Here is a 13,172-nt window from a genome sequence, read left to right as displayed (position 1 = left end):
AAAAAAAAAGAGAATTCTAACAATGAACAGCTCCTTGACAAGACATCCAAAAAAGTTTGAACTAGATTTGTGAATGCTCCAGCTGGTAGTAATGTAATGAAATTATAGATTCAAGTGAATGAAAAGGTAAACCTTATGGCTGCCAGGTTTAAAATATTTGGCTGTGGTTCTGAAATTGATCCAAGCTCATTAGCCATTGAATGGGTCAAAGGAAAAGGGTTAAAGAAGCCATGACAATCAAAAGCACAGATGCTACCGAGGAACCATGCCTTCCTCCCAAGGAGCTGCACAGCCCCATGCTAACTGAAGATACAATCACAATGTCCCTGGTAAACTCTAAACTGAAAAGTTATCTCAAGGAAGGAGAGAGAAAGAAGAAATGAGCCGCGAGCCCACAGATAAACCTACGTTGGATCAAGTCAGTTGTTTTCCCAATCTCAGTGTAATCACCTTAAAGGTCAAGAAGACTGTTACACTGTCATAAAGGATTATAGGATAATATACAACATTTTACTATTCAAATTATTACTCTTATCCAAGTGAAATACATAGATTAATTGTTCAGAATCATTTGGTTTATTTCAGCCTGCCTGTATTGTCTTAACCCAATTGGTGTTTACTTTGTTTTTTTTTTTTTTTCTTTTTGCGGTATGCGGGCCTCTCACTGTTGTGGCTTCTCCCGTTGCGGAGCACAGGCTCCGGATGCGCAGGCCCAGCGGCCATGGCTCACGGGCCCAGCCGCTCCATCTTCCCAGACCGGGGCACGAACCCATATCCCCTGCATCGGCAGGCGGACTCTCAACCACTGCGCCACCAGGGAGGCCCTGGTGTTTACTTTGAATTATGTGATTGTGGCTGAAACAGCTCCTTGATGAAATCAATAATGATTTCCAAAGAGTGCTTATGTTTAAGAGTAAAGTGTGTAAATGTCCACATTTTCCTGAATCTGTTGTTAAGTAAAGAGATGTTATTAGGCTTAAATAATACGATTATTTGGAAGAGCCAATCATTGCACATAAAACAGATGCACATTAAATAATACATTGGAAGAATGTAAGAAACCAACAACAATAACAAATCACAAGCTTGCCTTTTACTAGCTGTGTAAGCTTGGGAAATTTCTTTACCTGTCTGTGCCACAGTTTCCTCATCTGAAAAATGGGATGATGACAGATCTACCTCACAGTGCAGTGTCAACTCTTAAATGATTTAACATAGGTAAAGTGCTAAGAAAAACGCCTGACACATAGCACTATGTATTAACATTATTATTATTGTTGTTGTTGTTGTTAGCTATCTTGGATATGAGATTATCCTTGAGGCCCTTGGCTCACTGTTTTGGGTTCAACAAAAAAAGTAAGGATGCTATTTGTGAATCTTTCAGGACTTTCCAGAGCCTCTGACTACTTCACCCCTTCGTCACGACTGTCATTAGCTCTGTTTCTTCATGTGCAAATGTAAAGCTTCATCCATCTTTAGTGACACATGTTTACTTACTTACATACCTATCCCTCACTTGTCCATATCCTCTCAAAAAAAAAATAAAGCTTGTCTTGCTCTTTAATTTTGAATCATTTTCCTCCACTTTCCTGTTCAAAGCTCTCCTAGTATTTAGATTGGAATACTAACAGAATAGCTGAAAGTTTGAAAGGAAGAGTCAAACTAATGATAATATTTCATGGAATTCTTGTTTCCTCAACATCTTTGTTTCTGTAAGGGAAAATGTTCCATTTGGGTCTGCTCTCAGTCAAGGGAAATTAAGGAAGGCATTTTTCCATGTGAAATGAATAGGGTAGTGTAGCAGACACTGTTCATTATCTACCTACCATCCATCTCCCCATCTTACCTGCTAATTACACTCCAGATATATTTAGGTAGCCAGCAGACTCCATACTTCTGAAGAAGTTTAGCCCCTTCTCCAGCCCCACTTGGCATTCCCTTCTCTTTGCCAGTGATCAGAGGTTGGCATGTGACCCAGCTCTCGCTAATGAAATAAAAGAGAAAGTCTGCTGGGGGGCAGGTGAGAGAAGCTTCTAGAAACTATTTTCTTTCTTTAAAAAAAGGAGACAAAAAACTCTCAAGGAGCAAAACTTTCCCTCTATCCCTAAATGTAACGAGGTGAGAATGGGATGCTGGGAGCTGTGGCAGTCATCTTAGCATAATGAGGTACAAGTCTAAGAACTAAAGGACAACATGCTGACAATGGTAGAGTAAAAAGAGAGGAAAAAACAGGGGACTTTGATAATATAACTGAGCCACTCCAACTGCCCTGGAACAGTTTATCTCCAGAATTCTTTTAGTAAAGTGTAAAGCAGCTGTAATTTGGTCTTCTATTCTTGATAGCTGATCATAATTTATGATCAGATCACAAGGAATGTCAAGTCCTTTGTAATAGCACATTCATTCATCCTTGAGAATCTACTGTGAGAGCTAATAAATAATTATTCATACTTTTAAAGATCTTTCTGTATTTCAAAGTATTGTCACATCTCTATGATTTCTTCTTTACAGATTTTTCTCTTAAAATGTACTTATCATATAATGTTGTAATTATCTCATCTCAGTTTACTCCAAATTTTTATAAGTACAAAATGTTTTATTCTCTCAAATTACAAATTTAAATTATTATAATTTTTTATTTTTCTGTCCCCTATACTTATCATTCCCTCCTAGGGAAGATTTTGCTAAAAGCATGGATTTGGAATCAGAGAGACCCAGAGTCACATCTACTAGCCCTGTGAAGGGTAAATTACTTATTTTCTCTGACACTTAATTTCCTCATCTAAAAATAATATCTAGGGCTGATACCTAGATGAAATGAGATGACATCAGTAAAATGCTTGTCTAATCTTGTTACAGAATGAAAACTTTAAAAATTGTACAGGAAAAGAAAAGGGGGAAGTGGGGATAGGGAAGAAAAAAAGTGAAGGAGGAGGAAGAAAAGGGAATAAAAGAGGAAAAGGAAAACATCAAGAGAAGAAGAAAATGAAAGGAAGAAGGAGGAGGGGCAAAAGAAGAAAGGGAAAAGAAAAAGAGGAAAAAGAGCCAAGAAAAAGGGAAAGAAGGAGGAAGAAGTTAGAAAGTAAGGAGAAGAGGGAAAATAGGAGGAAAAGAAGAAGGATAAGAAGATGAGGGGAAAAGTGATGACAACGATGATGATGATGATTTTCCAAAGAAGAACTGAGAGGTTAAGGTAAATTTTAGAGCCCAGACAAAACCCCTATCATCTACATCTTAATACACTGTGATTTTTTCCCCCTAAAGCTTTGGTATTATGTATGGCTGACTGTCATACAGCTTGAATCTAGTTACTCCGATATCACTACAAAGAAAATTACAAAGGATTATAAACCTTGGGCAATAGTCCTCATATTTCAAAGAAGTGGTTGATTCATTAAGATTCCAGTGCAATCAAAGAACTTGAAGAAGTCCCTGGAGTTTGTTTTTGTCAAACGTGAGGTACAGCTAAATTAAATGAGTAAAAATTAAGTGAGTGATTCATTGGATTTCTTCTATAATGACCAGGTGTCCTCCTTCTTCAGTGATGACGTGACAAGAGGAAAGAGGCTTTTTTCCTGATACGAGAGAAAGGTCTTCTTGACAGTGAGGGCTAATAGAAACCTTTTAGTTACCATCCCATTGGTTACAAGTCATTTCCTACAGAGTCTAAAAAGCTGGACTGATTTTATGTAATCAGGGCAAAGTACAGGGCAAGTGACGATACGTAGAGGACTAGAAAAATCTCTCAAGGACCTTCTGGACCCACACTTTTGTACTGCAGTCAGTTCCCATCTATTTTCCACAATGGGGAATTGGGGGAGGGGTCTTCCTTTCACTTCTTTAGGTTTGTTTGTGAACATCAGCTCTCTCCCCTTCTCTTCCTTTCTCTCTCAAATGCTGGCATGGATCCTACATCTGCACCCCTCTCCTTCCTGCTATGAGAAACACATCTACCCTTCCCTTTTTGTCTATCCTTCCAGCTCCAAACCACTTCTGTTTCAAGCTTTTATTGGTATGCGTTCAAGCCTGAGATTTTCTGACTTTCCCAAGTACCATAGTCCCACAAGAATCCTCTTCCATGTCAGGTTGTATTGTCATTAGCAACCACTTCTCAGACACATTCTTGGATGTTATTGCTATTTCTCATTCTCCCCTCTACAAGGTAAGAGCTTAGTCTAATGCTGTCCTTCATCACCATCACCCCAACCCCCATCCTCTAATCCTGATGCCCCTATCTTCTGCAGGGTAAAGCTTAAAAACTTAAAACCTTCCACTTTGGAATTTTGTTGCCTTGCATCACAATTCCAGTTCAGTGACTTCACCCAAGAAAGGCAAAGGAAGGAAACTCTTGCACTGGCCTGAATTAATAATGAAGAAAGGGGAGAAGTCTAATCTTTCCAGTGCAGAAGATGTGTGTATTGTTTGTTGCGAGTAGCCCTCAGGGAGGGAGAGGTTTCAAGTTCAGCATTTATGTGGCACATTTTTCAATTAGACAATATACTGTATGGCATTTCCCTTCCTCCCCCAACCCCTTCCCTTTTATTACCACATGACTTCATCTCCCCATGTGACTGACAGAGCCCATTGGGCTCAACATTGATAAAAAACATCTGGGGAGAAAAATTGCAATTTAGAAAACAATTAAGTACATCAATTTCAATTCATTTAGTTGGCCAGAGAAAGAAAAGTTCTTTCAAAGAGGTAACTTGATCTACAGTGGTCATGGATTAAAGGGCACGAAGATCTGTTTTCTCCAGGTCATAGTGTGGAGGAATGCATCTTAGCTCAGAGCTCTAAATGCAGACATAAACTATTTGCGATTTTTAACAAAGAATAAACCACTGAGAGTTTCCCTAATTTTCTCATTTCTTCGATTTTTTTTTCCCTACTCTTCCCAAATTCCCAAGAACTTAAGAGCTTCCTCAATGGATATGTATTTCTCTCTCAAATGCTCACCATATGCTCATTTGTTATGGGAGCTCTGTAAGTGAACCTTGGTTTACTATTAAAGACCCCATTTGAGGGACTGAGGTTTGTGGGGTGTTTATGACTTTCCCATCCATTTTCCTCACTAACTCTGTGAACATCCATGGGTCCATTACCTTCAGGTGTTCAGAACCTTTATGAATCATGGTATAACTTTTCATTCACAAAACCTTAAATAAATAATTTTTTTCCAGTTTTACCGAGAAATAATTTACATACATCACTGTACAAGTTTAAGGCATACAGCATGATCGTTTGATTTACATCTGTCGTGACATGATTACCACAATAGGTTCAGCTAACATCCATCTTCTCATATAGATACAATAAAAAGAAAAGAAAGGAAAAAAAATTTCTCCTTATGGATGAGGAGTCAAGATTTACCTTCTTAACAACTTTTCTATATATCATTCAGTAGTGTTAGCTGGACATGTAATTACATCCCTAGTACTTGTCTATCTTATAACTGGAAATTTGTACATTTTGATCACCTTCCACCAATTCTCCCTCCCTCAACCCTCCTTCTCTGGTAACCACAAGTCTGATCTCTTTTTCTATGAGCTTGGTTTTGTTTTGCTTTGTTTGGGTTTTTTTTAGATTTCATATATAAGAGAGATCATACAGTATCTGTCTTTTTCTGACTGACTTATTTTACTTAGCAACATGCCTTCAAGTTCCAAATGGTAGGGTTTCCTCATTTTTTTGGCTGAATAATATTCCATTGTGTGTACAATACAACTTCTTTATCCTTTTATCCATTGATGGACACTTAGGTTGTTTCCATGTCTTGGCTATTGTAGGTAATGCTGCTGTTAACATGGGGATGCAGATATCTTTAGAAGCTAGTGTCTTCATTTCCATTGGATAAATTCCAGAAGTGGAATTTCTGAATCATATAGGAGGTCTATTTTTATTTTTTTAAGGATCCTCCACACTGCTTTCCATAGTGGTATCTTATCCTTGAATAGATAATAGTCATTCTTCTTGTGAGGGGAAGCAAAGTTAGAAACAATCTATGTCATCATCTTGGTGATGTCACCTCCCAAATAAAGAATCTAAGTACCATCAAGGTTGGCTCTGGGTGCCTCATCCCTTGCCAGAAGCATATATCTAGGTAAATATTATAACCACTGCTCTCATTTATTAAACACCTATCATAGAACAGTCACTGTAATTCACATCTTTTTTTATTTTTGCTGTACGCGGGCCTCTCACTGTTGTGGCCTCTCCCGTTGCAGAGCACAGGCTCCGGACGCGCAGGCTCAGCGGCCATGGCTCACGGGCCCAGCCGCTCCGCGGCACGTGGGATCTTCCCGGACCGGGGCACGAACCCGTGTCCCCTGCATCAGCAGGCAGGCTCTTAACCACTGCGCCACCAGGGAAGCCCTGTAATTCACATCTTGATTATAATATCTAATTTACTTGTCACATCAATCCCATTAAGTAGGTATTATCATTCCCATATTTTACAGATGAGAAATTGATGATCTTATTTTAAGATTATTAATATTCTCACCCACATAAAAGAGGAATCACTTGAACACAGATTTCTCAGCTTCTTCAATTCATGTTTTAAATACCACATACAGAAAAAGAGCAGCCTAGGAAATAAACTCTAGAAGGTAGAATTCAGTGATAACTTTGAATCAAAAGTCTCTAGCCACATTTAATTAAGAAAACATGTATAAAATAACTAGCTAGTGCCTGGCCCAAAGTAATTCCTCAATAAATGATAGCTTAATTATTACATAGAACCATCTCCACTTATTCCCCGGCCCTTACCCTCAATTTCCCTCAAACTTTACAATACACTTGGGATTATCATATACACTGCTGAGGTTTTATTACAGTCTCCACTCAAAATCATCACCTATGTGGTCTAAAGACCTAAACACGAGATCCAGAAGCAGGTATTTTATGTGATCTGACTGAGAAATGTTAACTATCAGGAAATCCCATTCCAGGAAGGAAGGAGCCAACAGGTAGAAAAGGTCCTAAAGGTGACCTCACTCATTTTCTATTAAAGTCTGCCTTGGATGAATGGATAGGGAAGATGTGGCACATATATATACAATGGAATATTACTCAGCCATAAAAAGAAACGAAATTGAGCTATTTTTAATGAAGTGGATGGACCTAGAGTCTGTCATACAGAGTGAAGTAAGTCAGAAAGAAAAAGACAAATACCATATGTTAACACATATATATATGGAATTTAAGAAAAAAAATGTCATGAAGAACCTAGGGGTAGGACAGGATTAAAGACAGACCTACTAGAGAATGGACTTGGGGATATGGGGAGGGGGAAGGGTAAGCTGTGACAGGGCGGGGGAGTGGCATAGACATATGTGCACTACCAAACGTGGAATAGATGGCTGGTGGGAAGCGGCCACATAGCACAGGGAGATCAGCTCGGTGCTTTGTGATCACCTAGAGGGGTGGGATAGGGACGGTGGGAGGGAGGGAGACGCAAGAGGGAAGAGATATGGGAACATATGTATATGTATAACTGATTCACTTTGTTATAAAGCAGAAACTAACACACCATTGTAAAGCAATTATACTCCAATAAAGATGTAAAAAATAACAAATAAATAAATAACTAAATAAATAAAATAAAGTCTGCCCTGGGAACCAGCTTGCAACACACCCACTCTTACAGCATGTGTTTCATTTTGCCTACTGTAGACGAAGAATGCAATCACAATAATATCATGAGGCCATATGGAAGTGTGGGGTTAGGGCATACTCATTTTGTAATGAGCCAGAGTCGACTGATAGGATCACTCAACAAGTGGACCACTTTGGCACTAGGAGGGCTGGAGGCTAGGAAACATGAACAGAGTGGATTTGATGTCAGTGAATAGATGGTAAAGTGAAAAGAAAAATGATGTGTGGATTAGAAGGCATTTGAAAGGCAGAGGGAGCTGGCCACTGGAGGCGTTACAGTTGAACAAAGGAGCCTACAGGCTACTGAAATTCAAGGGTTTGGGTTCCTGGGTAGGGAATCCAGGCATGATCTGGCAGCTCAGAAAAGTCAGAAGGTTGCTGGGAAGAGTTTATCTGACTTAATTGTAATAGTAGAGAGATGGAAAAAATACCTAATTCCAACAGAAGAGTACTTGGGTCCCTGGAAAATCTAGGCTATAGGTGAGCGATGGGGAGATCACTGTGAATTGGAATATTTAAGGGACATCTGTTAGAGGAGGCCTCTTGGTAGGATTTGATGAAATGAGAAGAAATCAGGATGGCCTGTTTGTTAAAGGTGAACAATTGGACAATAGCAGGAAAGCAAAAGTGGACATGGTGACAGTAAGGAAAAGATGGAACTAAAAATGCGTCTAAAGACTGCTGAATCCCTCACCATCCCCCACCCTGTCATGAGTCCAACAAGTAAGCAATGAAGAAATCTTGTGCTTGATTTCTTGATTAAAATAGGAAGAGAACAGTTACCTTCTCCTGGCTCAAATTTTCTTTCTGAGAAAGGAAAAAGTTGTTCATGATATGTTGGTTTCAGTTTTCATTTTTAGTTTTTGTTTATTTTGGTTGGGTTTGGTTTTTAACCTCCCCAGGTCAGTTCAGGACAATAAGGCAATTCAAATTTAAAGGTATTGCTGAACTTATCAGAACCATTTGTCTTCTTTGACTTTAAAAGCCAGGCACAAAATGTTGCAAAATAAGATTTCCAGTCTTCCTGGCCCCTGCTTGTGCCAAGAATGCCCCATGACTGCCCTTTGAGAGGTAACAGCCTTTCAGATCATCAAGAAACCCTGGAGGTTGCTAATAAAAAGAAAATGATTTTCCATACAAAGTAAACAGATCCCTACCGCACGTCTAAAAGGATTTGGCTTTAGATGTGGGTGAAGGTTTGGAGTGGAGTTTTAATTTTTATATTACAGAAGCTCATTCTGAGCTTGAATTTTCATGTTATTCTTCAAAGTACAACAGAACCCCCTGTCAGGATATATCCAGCAACTGCATTCTTAGAACAGCTGTAAATTAGCCTGCTTTTCCTTTTCTCTCTTGAACTTGAGGTTCCTTTTAGGGACGCAGCAGAAACCCTTTAGGACGAAGGAAGTGAACTTTAGAGGATCTGTCCTCTTACCTAGAAGGATTGTTTCTATGGAATCTAGTCTTTAGTTTCCCCCCAAAACTGAAGCCTACTTTTTAGCATCAACAAATCATAACAGGCAGATTCTGAACCAGAAAAATCATCTTCCTGGGCTAAATTCTTTGTCTTTGCACAGCTGAGCAGAAGATTTGTACAATAAAATTTTTCATGTGAATTAAAAGAAAAAAGAGAGAGAGAGAGAATTCCCTTCTCTAATATCATCTCTTTATTTATAAAACACTTCTGAGTTCATTGGCAGAAAGGTACAATCTAATGTAACATACGGGGTGGTCCATTTAAAACAGTCCCCTTTAACACAGGATAGTTTTAAGTGTGGCCCATTATAAATGGGTCACCAGATGTATTGTTATGTCAGTCCTTCCTGGCATTGTAAAACTAGGGAAGTCTTTCAGGGGTTGGGAGTGTATGTGGAAATGCAGGGAGGCTGATTGAGCTTTACAGCTCTGAGGAAAAAAGGAATCCATGAGGAAGCCTGATTTTATACCTGGGATATAAGATACAAGAAAACAGATAGGAAATGTGTTCAATCGTAGTACCTTTGTTGTCACATGTAAGATTTTTTATTGTTAGTTTGGTTTTTTTTGTTTCGGAGTTTTGGGTTTTTTTAACCTCCCTGCTGGTTGCATTTCATTTACTCATTCAGAAAATATTCATTGAGCATCTATGTTGGGACAGCACTCTACTGAATCCTGGGGATGACAATAAAAAAGCAAAGGCAATGCTTTCCAGAGCCTATATTCTATTGTATAGAGATAAACAGATATATCCATAGTATGTTGCTGGCATAATGTCAGATACTGATAATGCTCTAGAGAAAAATACAGAAAGTGAGGAGGAAAGGGAAGAAAGAGGAGAATTAGGGAAGTCCTCTTTCAGCTGAAGGAAGTAAAAAGGTAAGCCATATGCATACCAAGGAGAGGAAACAGCAAATGCAAAGGCCAAGAGGCAAGAGTGTTCTTGGTCCTTCCAGGAACAGCAAAGAAGGAAGAGCCTAGAGTATAGGTCCCTGTGAGAGACTCCAGCTTTATTCAAACTTTTCTGAAGTTAAAGATAAGGGATGGAAGTGGAATGGGATAGAACTTGGGTTACTGTTATTTAACTGAAAGTAGAAATTGAGGCAAAGAGGCAACAATTAAGCTACTTTCCAAGCCCCCAGGGAAGTAATCACAGAGGATGGTATATGGTTAACAGGGAATCAGAAGGTGAGGGGAGAGAGGGAAGAACTTTGCCCACTAAAACAAATGGGGGCAACCACATTTTGACTGAAGACTAGGTGAGTATGGTGATGCCCTACCAGGCGGGCATCTGTAGAAAGGATCACAGTCATCACATTCCAGATTAAAAGCAATCCACCATAATTTCCCAGGGACATTAAATTTTAAATATGCCTATTTGTACACTGAGTCACCTGGCATCACCCTTCTTCCTGATCATAGTGGCTTCAAACTGCAAGGGAAAGAGTGACTTGAGCATCAGACACCCAAACCCCAGGCCAGAGCCTGTGTTGAGTGCTCATCTTTCCTTAGCCAAGGAGCTAATACTCCACTGTGGACAATCTGGGCTCTTGGCTCCTTACACCATTTCTTCTGAAGCCAGGCTTGTGGTCCCAGGACCTGCTCACATTACAGAGAGAGTTAGGCTTTCTCATTAATCTCTGTCAGGACCCTGTCCTCAGATTAGCAACCACTGAAACATAATCCCTGTGACGAAGAAATGGAGGGCCTGGCCCAGAGGATGTTTGTTTGGCATTTGTTTGTTTACTTATTTTTTAATATTCATTTATTTTATTGAAGTATTATTGATTTACAATGTTGTGTTAGTTTCAGGTGTGCAGCAAGATGATTCAGTTATACATATATGTACATATTCTTTTTCAGATTCTTCTCCATTATAGGTTGTTAAAAGATATTTAATATAGTTCCCTGTACTACACAGTAGGTCCTTGTTGTTTACTTATTTTATATATAGTAGTGTGTATATTGTAATCCCAAACTCCTAATTTATTGCTCCCCCTCCCCCTTTCGTAACCATAAGTTTGTTTTCAATGTCTGTGAGTCTATATCTGTTTTGTAAATAAATTCATTTGTATCATTTTTTTACATTCCATATATAAGTGATATCATAAGATATTTGCCTTTCTCTGTCTGACTTACTTCACTTAGTATGATAATCTCTAGGTCCATCCATGTTGCTGCAACATATATATATATATATGTTATATATATGTTTTATATATATATATGATAGATATATCACATCTTCTCTATCCATTCACCTGTCAGTGGACATTTATGTTGCTTCTATGTCTTGGCTTTTGTAAATAGTGCTGCTGTGAACACTGGGGTGCATGTATCTTTCTGAATTGGAGTTTTTGTCTTTTTCGGATATATGCCCAGGGGTGGGATTTGCTGGATCATATGGTAGCTCTATTTTCAGTTTTTTAAGGAACCTCCATACTGTTCTCCATAGTGGCTGCACCAATTTACATACCCACCAACAGTGTAGGAGGGTTCCCTTTTCTCCACATCTTCTTCAGCATTTGCTATTTGTAGAATTTTTAATGATGGCCATTCTGATACGTGTGAGGTAATAACTCATTGTAGTTTTGATTTGCATTTCTCTAATGTTTGCTTATTTTTTAAAGAAATAAAAAAAGCTCAGTTTCCTATCTCACAGGACTGGTGAAAGAATTAAGTGAAATAATGGATGTAAAGAACTTAGCATTCACTGAGTGTTTACTACTATTATTATTTCACCACTTCAAAAGAAATTCCAAAGGGTTGAAGAGAGGAAGAGACAGAGAAAAGTATTTCTCACGTACCTTTTGAGCCAGAGAGAGGGCCAAAGGGCTAATATTCCAGAGACAGAGTAAAATTTCACGTCAAGAAATGGTAGCTTGACCCAGTGCAACAGCCAGAAAGGCCTAATGAACAGGACTCAACATGCCACTGGATATTTCATTGTTTGGTGGGTTGGCTCTCATAATTTAAATGCAGTTTTAATACATATTGTCAGAGAACATCTGGTAGACACAGAGGGGCTGTCTGCCACATTCCTTTTTCCTTCTTGACAAATATTCCTCTAACCCTAGAGGGGGTGAGAACCAGACATTCTTCCATGACATCCTTTTGTTCTTCTTACAGTAACTGAAATCCTTTCTGTACACATATTTAATCCAGTGGTGCAGGAAAATCGCAGGCTTTTTCGTCTGGCAAAAGTCCCAAGTGCAGGTGTTGGCTGCCTTCCCAAGACACTCTTTTTAAGAGTTCCTATCAAGGGACTGCGTCATTTCATCTCCAGTGCACAGCATGAAGATGTTACATGATTTAAAATTTTCTTATTATTTCCTGATCTCAGTCACTAAGGACACTCAGACACTGAAGACAATTTGGAGTATCTTCCCAGCTCTGCCCCTCCTTTAACTGTGTCCCTCAACTACAGCCCACAGCTCGGGGGAGAGAGGATGGGATACACACAGTCATATTGCACAGCTGATGGGACAAGAGGTGAAACTCTAACCTGTGCCAGGTCAATTGGTGACCCTTTCCAGTGAAATGAGAATTGAGAGCAAGATCAAGGGCTACTGAGAAAGAGTCAGCCGCTTCCTGTGGTTAAACCCAGAACATGCAAACCAGAAAGCCATGGTTGCCCATGTTTCCTGTCATACGAAGTAGCGAGCAGAGAATGCCACCCACAGGGAAAGAGAAAAATGAAGCATTGAAGGCAAATCCAGCTTCTGTACCCTGACACTGAATTAAATCGCAGAGACAGAGTTTTGGGTGAAGTAGAAAAGATTAGCTTTATCGCTTTGTCATGCAAAGGGGGCCACAGCAGCCTAATGCCCTCAAAACTGTGTCCCCACCTGGAGGCGGTAGTGAGGAGTTTTATAGTAATGGTTCAAAGAGGGCGTGATCAGCTCGTGGACATTCTTCTGATGGGTTGGTGGTGAGGTAAGTGGGAGTCGGCATCATCAACCTTCAGGTTCCAACTGGTCTAGTGTCTAAGTGCTTGTGGACAGCATACAGTTAAATTCTCCCACCTGGTGAAGGTTTCA

Source organism: Mesoplodon bidens (assembly GCF_964165515.1).
Source record: "Mesoplodon bidens genome assembly, chromosome: 2".
Lineage (NCBI taxonomy): Eukaryota > Metazoa > Chordata > Mammalia > Artiodactyla > Ziphiidae > Mesoplodon > Mesoplodon bidens.
This window is presented reverse-complemented; position numbering follows the sequence as displayed.